Source organism: Sander lucioperca, chromosome 17, assembly GCF_008315115.2.
Source record: "Sander lucioperca isolate FBNREF2018 chromosome 17, SLUC_FBN_1.2, whole genome shotgun sequence".
In the NCBI taxonomy this organism is placed as follows: domain Eukaryota; kingdom Metazoa; phylum Chordata; class Actinopteri; order Perciformes; family Percidae; genus Sander; species Sander lucioperca.
In genome coordinates, this window is record NC_050189.1 from 20,431,687 (window position 1) to 20,444,184 (window position 12,498).

The following is a 12,498-nucleotide window of genomic DNA, read 5'->3' on the forward strand; positions in this document are numbered from 1 at the left end:
ACAAGCCAGATAGTAATCCAATGAATCACTGTTCAATTGAAATCGCACAGCCAAATATTAATCCAAATTAAAGCCATGTCAATTGAAATTCAAGCCAAATATTGGATCCAATGGAAAAGCCAAATGAAAATTAAAAAAAATAATATTTTAATTTGCTCAATGAAAATGTAAACAAGTCATATATTTTTAATTTGAGCTTGCCTTCGTCCTCTTTGCACGTTCATTTGAATTATGCATATATTCTCCTCATACCTTGAGCAAGTTTGGAGGAAAGTCGAGGTGTGGAACCATTTTAAACAGGCGTGGCAGTGACAACATATGTGTCGGCTTTGTCGAGTGCATTGACAGCAAAAACACGGGGACGATGAACAGCACCTGAGCAGGCTGGCAGAAAAGATGATGTCAGCCTCATTCCTCTTCCGGTACTTGCTCCAAGCATACCCCTCGACACAGGGATTCTAGCAGTTCACACACTCTGAATTGTAGTTGAGAACGTCGTTATAAGAACGGCCCCGCATTAATAAAATGTTGTGAGTAATCGTGCTGGGCTCATAATTCCAGTTAATTGTCGGGCCGGCTCGACACAACGTGCACGGGCTCAGGCGGGCCGGGCTGGAGTTTTTGGGCCTGATCTAAGCTCTATAAGAGTTGTGATTTCCCATCTATCAGCTGTGGCGTATTTTTACCAGCTTCCTTCCTGCGTTTTGCCTGTAAACTGTCTGTGTTTCTTCATATTCATGTAGAATTATAATTTGCTCTCTATATATACATACGCAGGCTCGGTAGATGTTGTGATTGTCCGCTGTGCCAACCCCGGCCTCTTTTACTGTGAACGTGCGCATCGCTGGATGGGGACCCTGGGTTGAGTGAACTCGTTTGCAGGCTCCAGAGTGGCGCCAATGATCGCTTTTGCGACCAAGAATTTGAGAGTGTGCGACTGAATTTTACATCCGTCGCACATGTGCGATCCGTAAACTGTGCCCCCTTTTTTTACACGTAAACGTCGAAATTTCGGTAACCTGAGAGTGCGTTAGCTCAAGCTTATCTGTCCTCTGAAATTGACAGAGCGCGAGCTCTGACACCACACACACAGGCAGGTCAGCTTTATATTTCTACAGCACCTTCAGACAACAGGCACTGTCTCTACTCAGCCCTGTTCAGCAACAGGCAACTTTATCTCTACAGCAGCTTCGAGCAACAAGCACTTTCTCTACCGCAGCTATTCAGCAACACTGCCACTTTATCTCTACAGCACCTTTCAGCAACAAGACAGACTTTAGCTCCACAGCACCTTTCAGCAACAAGGCACTTTATTTCTACAGCACCTTTCAGCAACACGGCACTTTATCTCTACAGCAGCTTCAGCAACAGGCACTTTATCTCTACAGCAGCTTTCAGCACAAGGCACCTTTATCTCTACAGCAGCTTGCAGCAACCAGGCACTTCAAGTGCTTCACAGTAACATTAAAGAGCAATAAACACGGTCCTAACAATAAAACAGGCTAAAAAAGAATATACAAATCAAGAATAAAGTTACAGTGAGTAAGAGAAGGAATATTATTCAATTAATAGGTTGTAGGGATGGGTTTGGGAGGAGAGAGGGAGGTGTTTTCTAATTTCGTTTAGAGTGTAACCATATTCTAATCAAATAACATATGTTGTTCTAAGTACATAGGATAGAATAGGTTTGATAATATTTTTTACAACTGAAGATTGTTTTGTAATTATAGAGGGAAGAAAGTACCAACAGCAAAAAACGGTACCGTTGGGTAACGGAACCGATGTCAGGTATCGTACCCTATTGGGTTCAGTAGTAGCCTAACACATGCATGTTTAATTTTACGTGATTCATTGTAATTGTAGACTAAGCGGTGTAATGATATATATCATATATATAGATATATATCTAGATACTATATATATATATATATCTCTATATATACTATATATAGATATTATATATATATATATAGATAATTAGGTATTTCCTGACAGCGAAGGTGCTGTCAGTTTCCTTCTATTTGAATTTTCAAAGTGACCTGATTTGAAACAGCACATGGTACTTCTGCATCGATTATCACATTATTATTAGTGAATACAGTGGAAATTAGTAGAAAATGTGAATATTGTGGTTGCATGTTGATTTATTGTGTGGTGCCCCTACATTTTCAGTTGGGGGCCACTGTGCTCCTAGTGTCAGCAAAAAAGTTAGTCTGGAGCCCTGAGTTGTTAAAGCCAAGCGTCGTGACAACAAGCTATGGAGGCCGCGGTTGTTAGGTGACGTCAGGGACGGAAAGAAATCAAAGACATGTTGTCGGGAGTCATAGTACAGGACACACACACACAACTGATTTTAACTACCACTTGGGACTCAACAAACTCGGGACTGAAAGAATCACGGAGAGTCACTTCTCCTGCTCCGATTTACCACCGTGGTCAGAAAGAACAGCGGAGTACACTTAGTGTTCTCTCACGATGACTCTAGAGATCCTACTCGCTCTGAAGACACACACACACACACACACACACACACCAGCCACACACACGTCTTCTGGTAACCATCCTTGCCTGCCTATTGACACTGACTGCCCTCTGGTGGACAGAACATATGATACACTATAGGTCTAGTGAAGACACGGTCAAAATATTATTATTATTATTCCAATATATACTATTAATAAACGACTACACTTCAAATATGATTTCTGGGCAAACGTCCAACGCCTCTATGGGCGGTTTGTTTGTTGGTGTAGTTTAGGAGGGAAAGCGCTTCTTGTTTGTTCCTCTCTCTCTAAAACATAAGTAAATTAAATTTATAATCATAGAAAAAATATCTATCAATGCCATCTAGTAGCAATATCGATTCATTTTGAGCATTTTAATTTATATTTACCAGACCCATTATTAAACACAGAAAATTTTTGTTCTATTATTCACACACATTCAAGTGAGACAGAACTACATCACACTACCAAAGCATTCTTGGTTCATCTTTCCACTGTTCCAACAATCACCACTCTGGTGGTTGAATAAACCCTTATTCACACATTTACAGTGGAAATACTCTGCTCTATCACGCTAAAGTCCTGATTATTTACATGGAGTCTGTTGGAAATTGCTGGCTCTATACACGCTAAAAGTCCTGATTATAACATGGAGTCTGGTGGAAATATGCTGGCGCTATACACGCTAAAGTCCTGATTATTAACATGGAGTCTGGTGAAATATCTGGCTCATACACGCTAAAGTCCTGATATTAGTTACATGGATCTGGTGGAAATATGCTGGCTCCATACACGCTAAAGTCCTGATTATTACATGGATCTGGTGAAATATGCTGGCCTATACACGCTAAAAGTCCTGATTATTTACATGGGTCTGGTGGAAATATGCTGCTCCATACACGCTAAAAGTCCTGATTATAACATGGAGTCTGGTGGAAATGTGCTGGCTCCATACACGCTAAAAGTCTGATTATTTACATGGAGTCTGGTGGAAATATGCTGGCTCCATACACGCTAAAGTCCTGATTATTAACATGGAGTCTGGTGGGAAATATGCGGCTCATACACGCTAAAAGTCCTGATTATTTACATGTAGTCTGGTGAACTATGCTGGCTCCATACACGCTAAAAGTCCTGATTATTACATGGAGTCTGGTGAAATATGCCTGGCTCCATAACACGCTAAAGTCCTGATTATACAATGGGTCTGGTGGAAATATGCTGGCTCTAACCCCTAAAAGTCCTGATATTACATGGAGTCTGGTGGAACATATGCTGGCTCCCATACACGCTAAAAGTCCTGATTATTTACATGGAGTCTGGTGGAATATCTGGCTCCATACACGCTAAAAGTCCTGATTATTTACATGGAGATCTGAAGCATTATTAATGAAAGTCCCCACTTCTCTCTCTCTGTGTATCCGCGGTGTGTTTCCTGTGTTCACGATCCGTTCTTAGTTTTGGAGGAAACGCTCATTGTTTGTTCTCTCTCTCTAGGCGCCCTGCCTCAGATCAACTCTCCGCTCATGACATTTACTTTATAAGTCACATCCCAACAGAGTTCTCTCAGGACACATCTAGTAGGTCTCCACCACACTATAGACTTTACAAAAAGCCAACCATTTCACACCAGCAAGCATTTGGTGCGCCAGTGCAGAAACTGGTCAGCCAGTAAGGTTATATGATAGGAGAACACTGACCTGAACATGGCTGCTATCAGAGTCCCAGTCTGCTGCTTGTCTTCTGGGGACCTCGTTGCTCCTCTGCTCCTGGTTCTGGTTGTCCTCCTCCATTCCTCTCTGGTCCTGAAGTCCAGCAGATGTCCACTGGGGCTGCTGGACTCACTCTGGATTCTGTTCAGTCCAAATCAAAGCAGCAGAGATCTTCAGGAGCTGCTGTCTCCTCTGTTTTCCTCACATCCACACACAACGACAACCACAGTCTGAACACTCAACGCAGCGGCTGGGAACGGTTCCATTTCCTTCTAGCTCCACCATCACTCCGAGGAGGTTTGGTCACACCGCATTATATAAACGGGAATAAATCTAAAGGAAAAACACACACACACCTCACTCTGGCTTTTCTGTTTTGTGTCTACCCGTTCACAATACAAGCCCGCTAAATTCACTCAGAGTAAACATTTCACTAACCAACAGCAAGTAGTAGAGCAGTACATTAGCTTTTAATAGCTAAACCTACAAAGAGTACATTTACTCAAGTTCTGTACTTAACTCGAGGTACTTGGCCTTTACGTGAGTATTAAATACTGTACAGCTTTTATAACTAAAATAATGTAGAAATATAAGGAGAATTAAAAATATCATAGCTGCATTTGAGCATTTTACTTTAGTTCTCTCACCAGACTCCATTTAATACGAAATGTTATGCTTATACACACTTCACCTCGACGTGGACAGAAACTACATCAAACTATCAAAGTCCGTCTTGGTTCATCTTTCCCACTGTTCCAACAATCACCACTCTGTTTGGTTGAAATAACCCTTAAGTCACGCCATTACATGTGGAGATATGCTGGCTCTAAACACGCTAAAAGTCCTGATTATTTACATGGAGTCTGGTGTAATATGCTGGCTCTATACACGCTAAAGTCCTGATTATTTACATGGAGTCTGGTGGAGATATGCTGGGCTCTATACACGCAAAAAGTCCTGATTATTTACATGGAGTCTGGTGTGATATGCTGGCTCTATACACGCTAAAGTCCTGATTATTTACTGGAGTCTGGTGGAGATATGCTGGCTCATACACGCTAAAGTCCTGATTATTTACATGGAGTCTGGTGGAGATATGCTGGCTCTATACACGCTAAAAGTCCTGATTATTACATGGAGTCTGGTGGAAATATGCTGGCTCTATACACGCTAAAGTCCTGATTATTTACATGGAGTCTGGTGTAATATGCTGGCTCTATACACGCTAAAAGTCCTGATTATTGACATGGAGTCTGGTGAGATATGCTGGCTCTATACACGCTAAAAGTCCTGATTCTTTCATGGAGTCTGTGGAGATATGCTGGCTCTAGACACGCTAAAGTCCTGATTATTTACATGGAGTCTGGTGTAGTTTGGTGATGGTTCAGACTGAGACATAAACAGTCCTACACACACCACAGTAAATCAGACGGAAAATAGCATTAGAAGCTACTTTAGCATTCAGCTCTGACTCACTAGACGCCAAACAAACGGCATTAATCTCTAAACTACATCACAACAAAATAAATCCAATACAACTTGTGTGGCAGGCTTAAGCATTTGTGGCTAATATACTCTGCAGCGTTTAACATGCGACTTACCACAGCAGTTACCACGAGTTCTGATGTGGATTACCCAGAATTCATTACTTTTAGGGCTGCGGCGCAATGTAGAGTGACGCCAGCAGGCGGTGCTGTTCCCATTTCTGCAGGAATTAAACAGAACCTAATAGACAACCCGTTACCTGGTGTGTTGATTCTCTCGCCAAACCCCCAGACTCCATGTAAATATCATGTCTTTTATCATCGTAAAACACACTTCATTCAAGTGGACATAAACTAAATCAAACTATCAAGCCGTCTTGGTCATCTTTCCACTGTTCCACCAATCACCACTCTGGGTTTTGTAGGAGCTGGGCAGTTCTGCAAGGAGGAATGGGCAGAAATCCCAGTGGTAAGATGTGGCAAGCTCATAGAGACTTATCCAAGCCACTTGAGCTGTGATGCTGCCGAAGGTGGCTCTACAAAGTATTGACTTTAGGGGGGTGAATAGTTATGAACATTTACTTTTCTGTTTTTTTATTTCTAAAAAATAGTTTTTATGTATATATTTTTCTCATTTCACTTCACCAACTTAGACTATTGTGTTCTGATCCATCACATAAACTCAGATTAAAAAACATTGAGACGTTATAGGGCTGTATATGTACCAAAGGGGGTGTTACTACTGTTGCACGTTGACTAGTATCGCCGTCCGCACTCGCCCTCGACAACGCTGACGAGCGAAGCATGAATAAGTGTGATGTGTTTCTGATCCTGCATGTTGGACAAGGTGTCTTCAGCTGACACCAGGACCTCCAATCAGAGTTCAGCATCGTAGTCTCTCAGATCACATCCGTCCCCAGTCTCTCTGCTCCCTCCTCTACACATTTACCATATCCTATATTACACGTTTTTTGTACATCACTTTAGCCCTAATTTCAGTAACCTTGATGTTTTTTTCAACTCTAGCACAAAAACTCACAACCATGATCAAAATACACATTTTCAAACTCTAACACTTGTTTCCATTGCTTGATACCATAAACCAGATCCGTTTGTTCCTGTACACAGATCGCCTGGTCATTATGCACACGTCACCTCAAAGTACTACTATATTCAAAAGGCAATTCACACATTACAGTTCAGATGATGTCTATTCATTTCATTACAATGATCTAACTATCAATCCATACAACTGCTCCAAATGATAGTAACTGTTGCATAACTCTTAATGACTAGTCGTATGGAAACAGACAAACAATATTCCACGTTTAGATCATAAAATTAAAAGATAGCGAGATTCATTGTCACCAGTAGTGTGGAGCATGACCAATTAGACTACATTATCTATGGATGTAATATCTCATCATCTTCTTTACTGTAATGTACTACTGTTTACCAGACACTGTTTCTATGGACCATTGTACTACCTTTACTGTAATGTACTACTGTTTACCAGACACTATTTCTATGGTCCCATGTACTACCTTTACTGTAATGTACTACTGTTTACCAGACACTATTTCTATGGTCCCATGTACTACCTTACTGTCATTTACTACTGTTTACCAGACACTGTTTCTATGGTCCCATGTACCACCTTTGAGACTATTTACAGTATTGACAGTACTGCACTGTATGCATGCAGGCCCTTGGAATTGCTTGTCCAATTCTGCCAACTTGTTACTGATGATTGAGATATAACTTTATATATATACTGTACATATACATATACATATATACTCGTACCACATTGTTTCGCCATGGCCGAAGTTTTTTCCAAAATGTTTGGCTAATTGCGATGTAGATGAGAACCTGCGGCCAAATCCACAAGACAGAGTTGATGAATATGTGAAGTACAGTAATCACTTCTTTGTTTTGCTTTTTACAGTACACGCAAGTTGAGGAACACTACATTTGATGTTTTTACAGTACTACTGTCTTTTCTTTTCTATTTCGTAGCTATTATTTTGCTTGATTGAAATCAACCTATGTTGTGATTGTACGTATTGTTTTTCATCAATACATTTCAGTTTGTCTGTAGTATTCTCTCTACTACTGCGTACTTTCCAGGGATGTATTTACATCTAGTACCATAATGAAACTGTATTACCTATTTTTGTACTACAATATTTAATGATTGTATGACAATACCCAGTGACTATGTAGCTTTTTTGTGGTGATCTAAAGTAACGTTTCAGTGGTATTTCACCATCAATTTGTCTTTGATCCATATTGTGCAAGTGCAAGATCTTTTTAAAGATATGAATGCACCATGCATTGTTTTGCACATTGGACAGCCTGTGTTACATGTGATGATCGTGTGGAGTTTTGTGTCTAGAGTTTTGAAAATGAAGTCAAGGTTCTGAAATTAGTACAAAGGGATTGACTCAAATTTGACCCGATTTCAAAGTTTCTTTATGCAGAAATATTGTTTCTTTCAACCAAATTAACCAAATAACATGGGTGGTTCCCATGATGTTTTTTGCAAGTAAAATGAATGATCACAGACAAATAGAGAAAGTTTAGTAAATATTGTTAAACTTAAGTGGATAATTCGTTGATAAATTGTGCAACCCTATACGTTTCACAGAAACCCCCCAACAGGTGTGTTCACTTCCTCACTCCCCAAAACACAAAAGAACATTGGAATACGTGTCTGTACAGGAGCTCGGCACCCGAGCCAAAGTATGAGGAAACCGATCATATGTCCTGATTGTTTGACAGCCATTAGCTGCCAAGATGGACAAGTCTCAGGACCAACAGGTTGAACAGTAAACGTGACATGAACAGCCATGGTCCTCCCCCCCAACTATTCTTTTGATATTTTCATTTGACTGTGACGCTCACGTCATATCAGCATTCATCACCCCAGGTGACTATTTACTACTCCTACTGACAGGACACTCCCACAAAGTGTATGTATAAATGTGACTACTTTTATCAAAGAACAGTTCATCAAAGGAACATTTTGGTCCTCATTACGGTAAGAGAGAGGCTTTATGACATTTAAAGACCATTTAATAGTAGGTCTTATAATGCCATTTTCATTGTGATACCTGTATTCAAAAAATGTTTGCACTCAGTTTTCATCTAGTGTAGTTAACCTAATCCATGGCTGAGAATGGTTTATTATTGATCTCTCCCCACCCGGACTCTGCTGCTTTCCAGAGTGAAAATGGTGAATTATGAGTGACTGTATCCACTGGCAATCTTGCCTTTGCCGCCACTTTTAACATGTCTCATTAAGCTGGTAGGAACAGATGGGAGAGCAAACGCACGTGGCTCAAAGAGCTTTACAATTCACACGATGGAACAGTGATCTGAAATATCCCTCTCTCCATTTAAATGTATTACATGCTTCCTCAAGGTTGCCTATATGAGATCTTTTCATCAAATACTGTGATTATATTGCACAAGTTTGATTTTCTCCACTCTTTTACATTTAGAATTGTATAATTATTGAGATTTACGGCTCAGTTCTTGGTTATCAAATACTTCTTCATCTCTTGTTTGATGTCCTGGCTGTTTTTAAATGTAGCTGGCAGGTTTCACAAAACGGTAGGCAAGAATCCAATCTCACGAGTTAGAATTGCAAGGAAAGTTCATTTACTTATCAGTGTTCATGCAGGGTTAATCCAGGAAATCAGTCACACAGACAAACCCAACCGAAGATGGAAAACAGAATCCAAGGTCCAAAAACAGCAGGGACAGAACAGACAATTACTGGCTGGAGTTAGACAGTAACACACAAGACAATCTGGCAAAGAATTTAGAAATGGACTGGTACATAAGGGGCTGATTAGGAGCAGGTGAGTATGGGGGGTAGGACAGGCCAGTTTTAATGGAATGAGCAGGTAATAGACCTTTTCACAGCAGACATGTTGACATGTCATAGTAGGAAAAGCACAGGTGTATTCTAACCCTTATTGATGGCTGCATTCCACTTAGGAGAGGCCCTGGTATTGTGCATGCTGACTCACTGAAATAGCTTACTGGGAAACTCTCTCTGTTCGTGTGTGTGTGTGTGTGTGGTGTGTGTGTGTGTGTTGTGTGTGTTGTGTGTGTGTGTGTGTGTGTGTGTGCTTACTGGGACACTGATGAATTGAGCCATTGGTTAAGGTGATCAATTGTGCTTTTCCTACTATGACAAGTCAAAATGTCTGCTGTGAAAAAGGTCCATACAGAGCAGGGAGGGAGTGGCAGAGTCTGAAATGACATGAGAGTTAGAAAGCCAAAACAAGAACGGGCATGTTTCTAACAACTAAAGCATGGCTGAAGTAGCACTTGAAGCAGTTCAGCATATTTGATGAAGTTGCATGATTCTTGCAATTTTTGGGTTGTATCCAAATGGTTGAATGCACTAATGTAAGTTGCTTTGTGTTGTATATTGAGTCTGTTCACTGACCACAGAAAGCATAAAATAAAAACACGTTCTGCAAGCCGCTCTATAAGGAGGCTGGAGTAAATTCATGCCAACATACTATACTGTACATACAGTATAAACAAATTCAAACTGTGTTGTGGTTCTTTCTCCAAGCTCTGAGAGTCTTTGAAGACAACCATCATCTTGGCAGGTACAGTCGGCAGATGGAACTGATCAAGAGAGAGCTATCGGTGAGAGCTCAGAACAACACATTTTTATTTCATGCACTCCAAAGCTAACATGCCTCCAAACCTCCTCCACCTTTGGTTAATATACTACATTCATGGCACACAATGAGAAATGAACCACAATATGACGTTTTACACCTGCCAGGTTTTACTATACATACGTATGCTGCAAATTACATACATAATACATGCCATGACAGTACATTATTCTTAGATAATGGCAGTTACACTGGTACGAGTCCAAAGTTCCTCACCTCTCTGCTCTTCTGTATTTATGCCAGCTGCATGTGTATGTAGAGGGAATACCCCACTGCATGAAGTCAACGACCCTCTTTCTTTGCCTTGTGAATCCGCTTCTCCTTTACTAAGAACACAGAGTTTCCCTACACTGCAGCCACTGGGTGAGGTCCTCAATTTCTGTCAGAAATCTATCTGTGTTATTATGCACCTGACTATCAATGTGATTTAAGACAGTATAATGAAGTTACTCTACTCTTATTTTATAGGTTGACTGAACTGCAACTTTAAGGGTCTGGGCTGATTGGCAAGAAGAACTGGACAAATATTGATGATATCAATCGGGTGTTCTGCTCCAAACAGACGGAAATATCAGTACTATCACGGACATTTCACGAAATACTTGATACTGTATTTATAGTAGTACACAGGGTGACGGACTGACTGAGTACCCAGGGCCCTCATGTAAGGAGGGCCCAAAAAGATGCTAGAATGAATAGCTGTGGATGCGGGGAGGGGCCCATAGAAAATGCCTTTCTACAGGGCCCAGAATGTTGTGCTACCCCCTGGTAGTACACTACACTGTATTACTCAGATATTCAACTGCATTCCTACTAACAACAAAACAAAACTACTAATACTGATAATTTATTGGCTTCTGTACTTGACTCAAAAAGGTGACAGAAGTAAACTGTGTCTAAACATGTGAGGGTTTCCTAATTGTATGCTTTGTCCATGTTAACACATTGTTTTCCTTCAGTTCCACATGCAGTGTACACATAAGATGATAACAGTGGTAGAGTAGATTTCTAGCCAATTTTGGAACTCAGTCAAGTTTAACTCTGTTCATTTTCCAGACTATGTCCATGAACATTGGAAGGAGATGCTTTTTTTGGCTACCAGTATCTAAATGGTGTCAACCCCATGTGATCCGACGTGTTCAGCTCTGCCTGATAACTTTGCTGTCACTGATGACATGGTCTCCCTCCATGGTCAGGGTAGCTTGAGAACTGAAATGAAGGTGAATGTCCTGATCTTGATTGACCTTAGTATTTGGAACAATCGTGTTCTGCCCATGACATGTTCAATTAGGAATTGCATGTTGAATGTTTACTTAGTGTATGTATATCCACACTGTATGCATGTGAGTCAAATAGTTTTCTCATCCTCACTACACTTTCACACAGAAAGGCAACATATTCCTGTGTGACTACAAGCGTTTGGATGGAGTGAAAGCAAACATCATCATTTGAAGAAGCAGTACTTGATGGCTCCACTCGTCCTCTCCACAAACTCCTGATGATAACTGATGCAGTTGCTATCCAGGTGAGATTAGCACTCAATGTAGCTTACAGTGAAGCTTTAGGTTAGGGAGTATCCCTCTTCCAGGACTGACAGACATGTACTACTATACTGTATATGTCATATATACAGTAATACAGGGTAGACAAAATACCTTTAGTAAAATTACTAATGGAGCAAACATACTGCATATGAGAACGTGGTTTAGAGAAAAGCTAGATTTAAGGTAGTTTCATTGCAATTGCCAGACAGCCTACCTCCCCTCTTTCCTTTTGTCAAAGACATAAGAAGTTAGACATGAAATCATTGATCAACTGATCCTGTGCTCTGACCTGGGATTCAATGAAAATATGAATTTCCTCTCATTTTATTTATAGTATCAAATCATAACAAGAGACACTTTACAGATAGAGTAGTCTAGACCACACTCTATAAATACAAAAACCCAACATTCCAGTAATTCCCCCAAGAGCAAGCATTAATGCGACAGTGACGAGGAAAACTCCCTTTTAGAAGAAACCTGGGACAGACCCAGCCTCTGGTAGTGTGTCTGACGGTGCCGGTTGAGGGTATGATGAACAGTGAAAT

General features: G+C 40.6%; 1 protein-coding gene and 1 pseudogene across 1 annotated transcript in view; one reads left to right on the plus strand and one right to left on the minus strand.

Moving 5' to 3' along the window:
• LOC116034141 (hemicentin-1-like) overlaps positions 1-12,498 on the minus strand; it is a 1,482,957-nt gene that overhangs the window by 731,217 nt on the left and 739,242 nt on the right. The window lies entirely within an intron of this gene.
• LOC116034906 overlaps positions 1-12,498 on the plus strand; it is a 399,592-nt pseudogene that overhangs the window by 382,546 nt on the left and 4,548 nt on the right.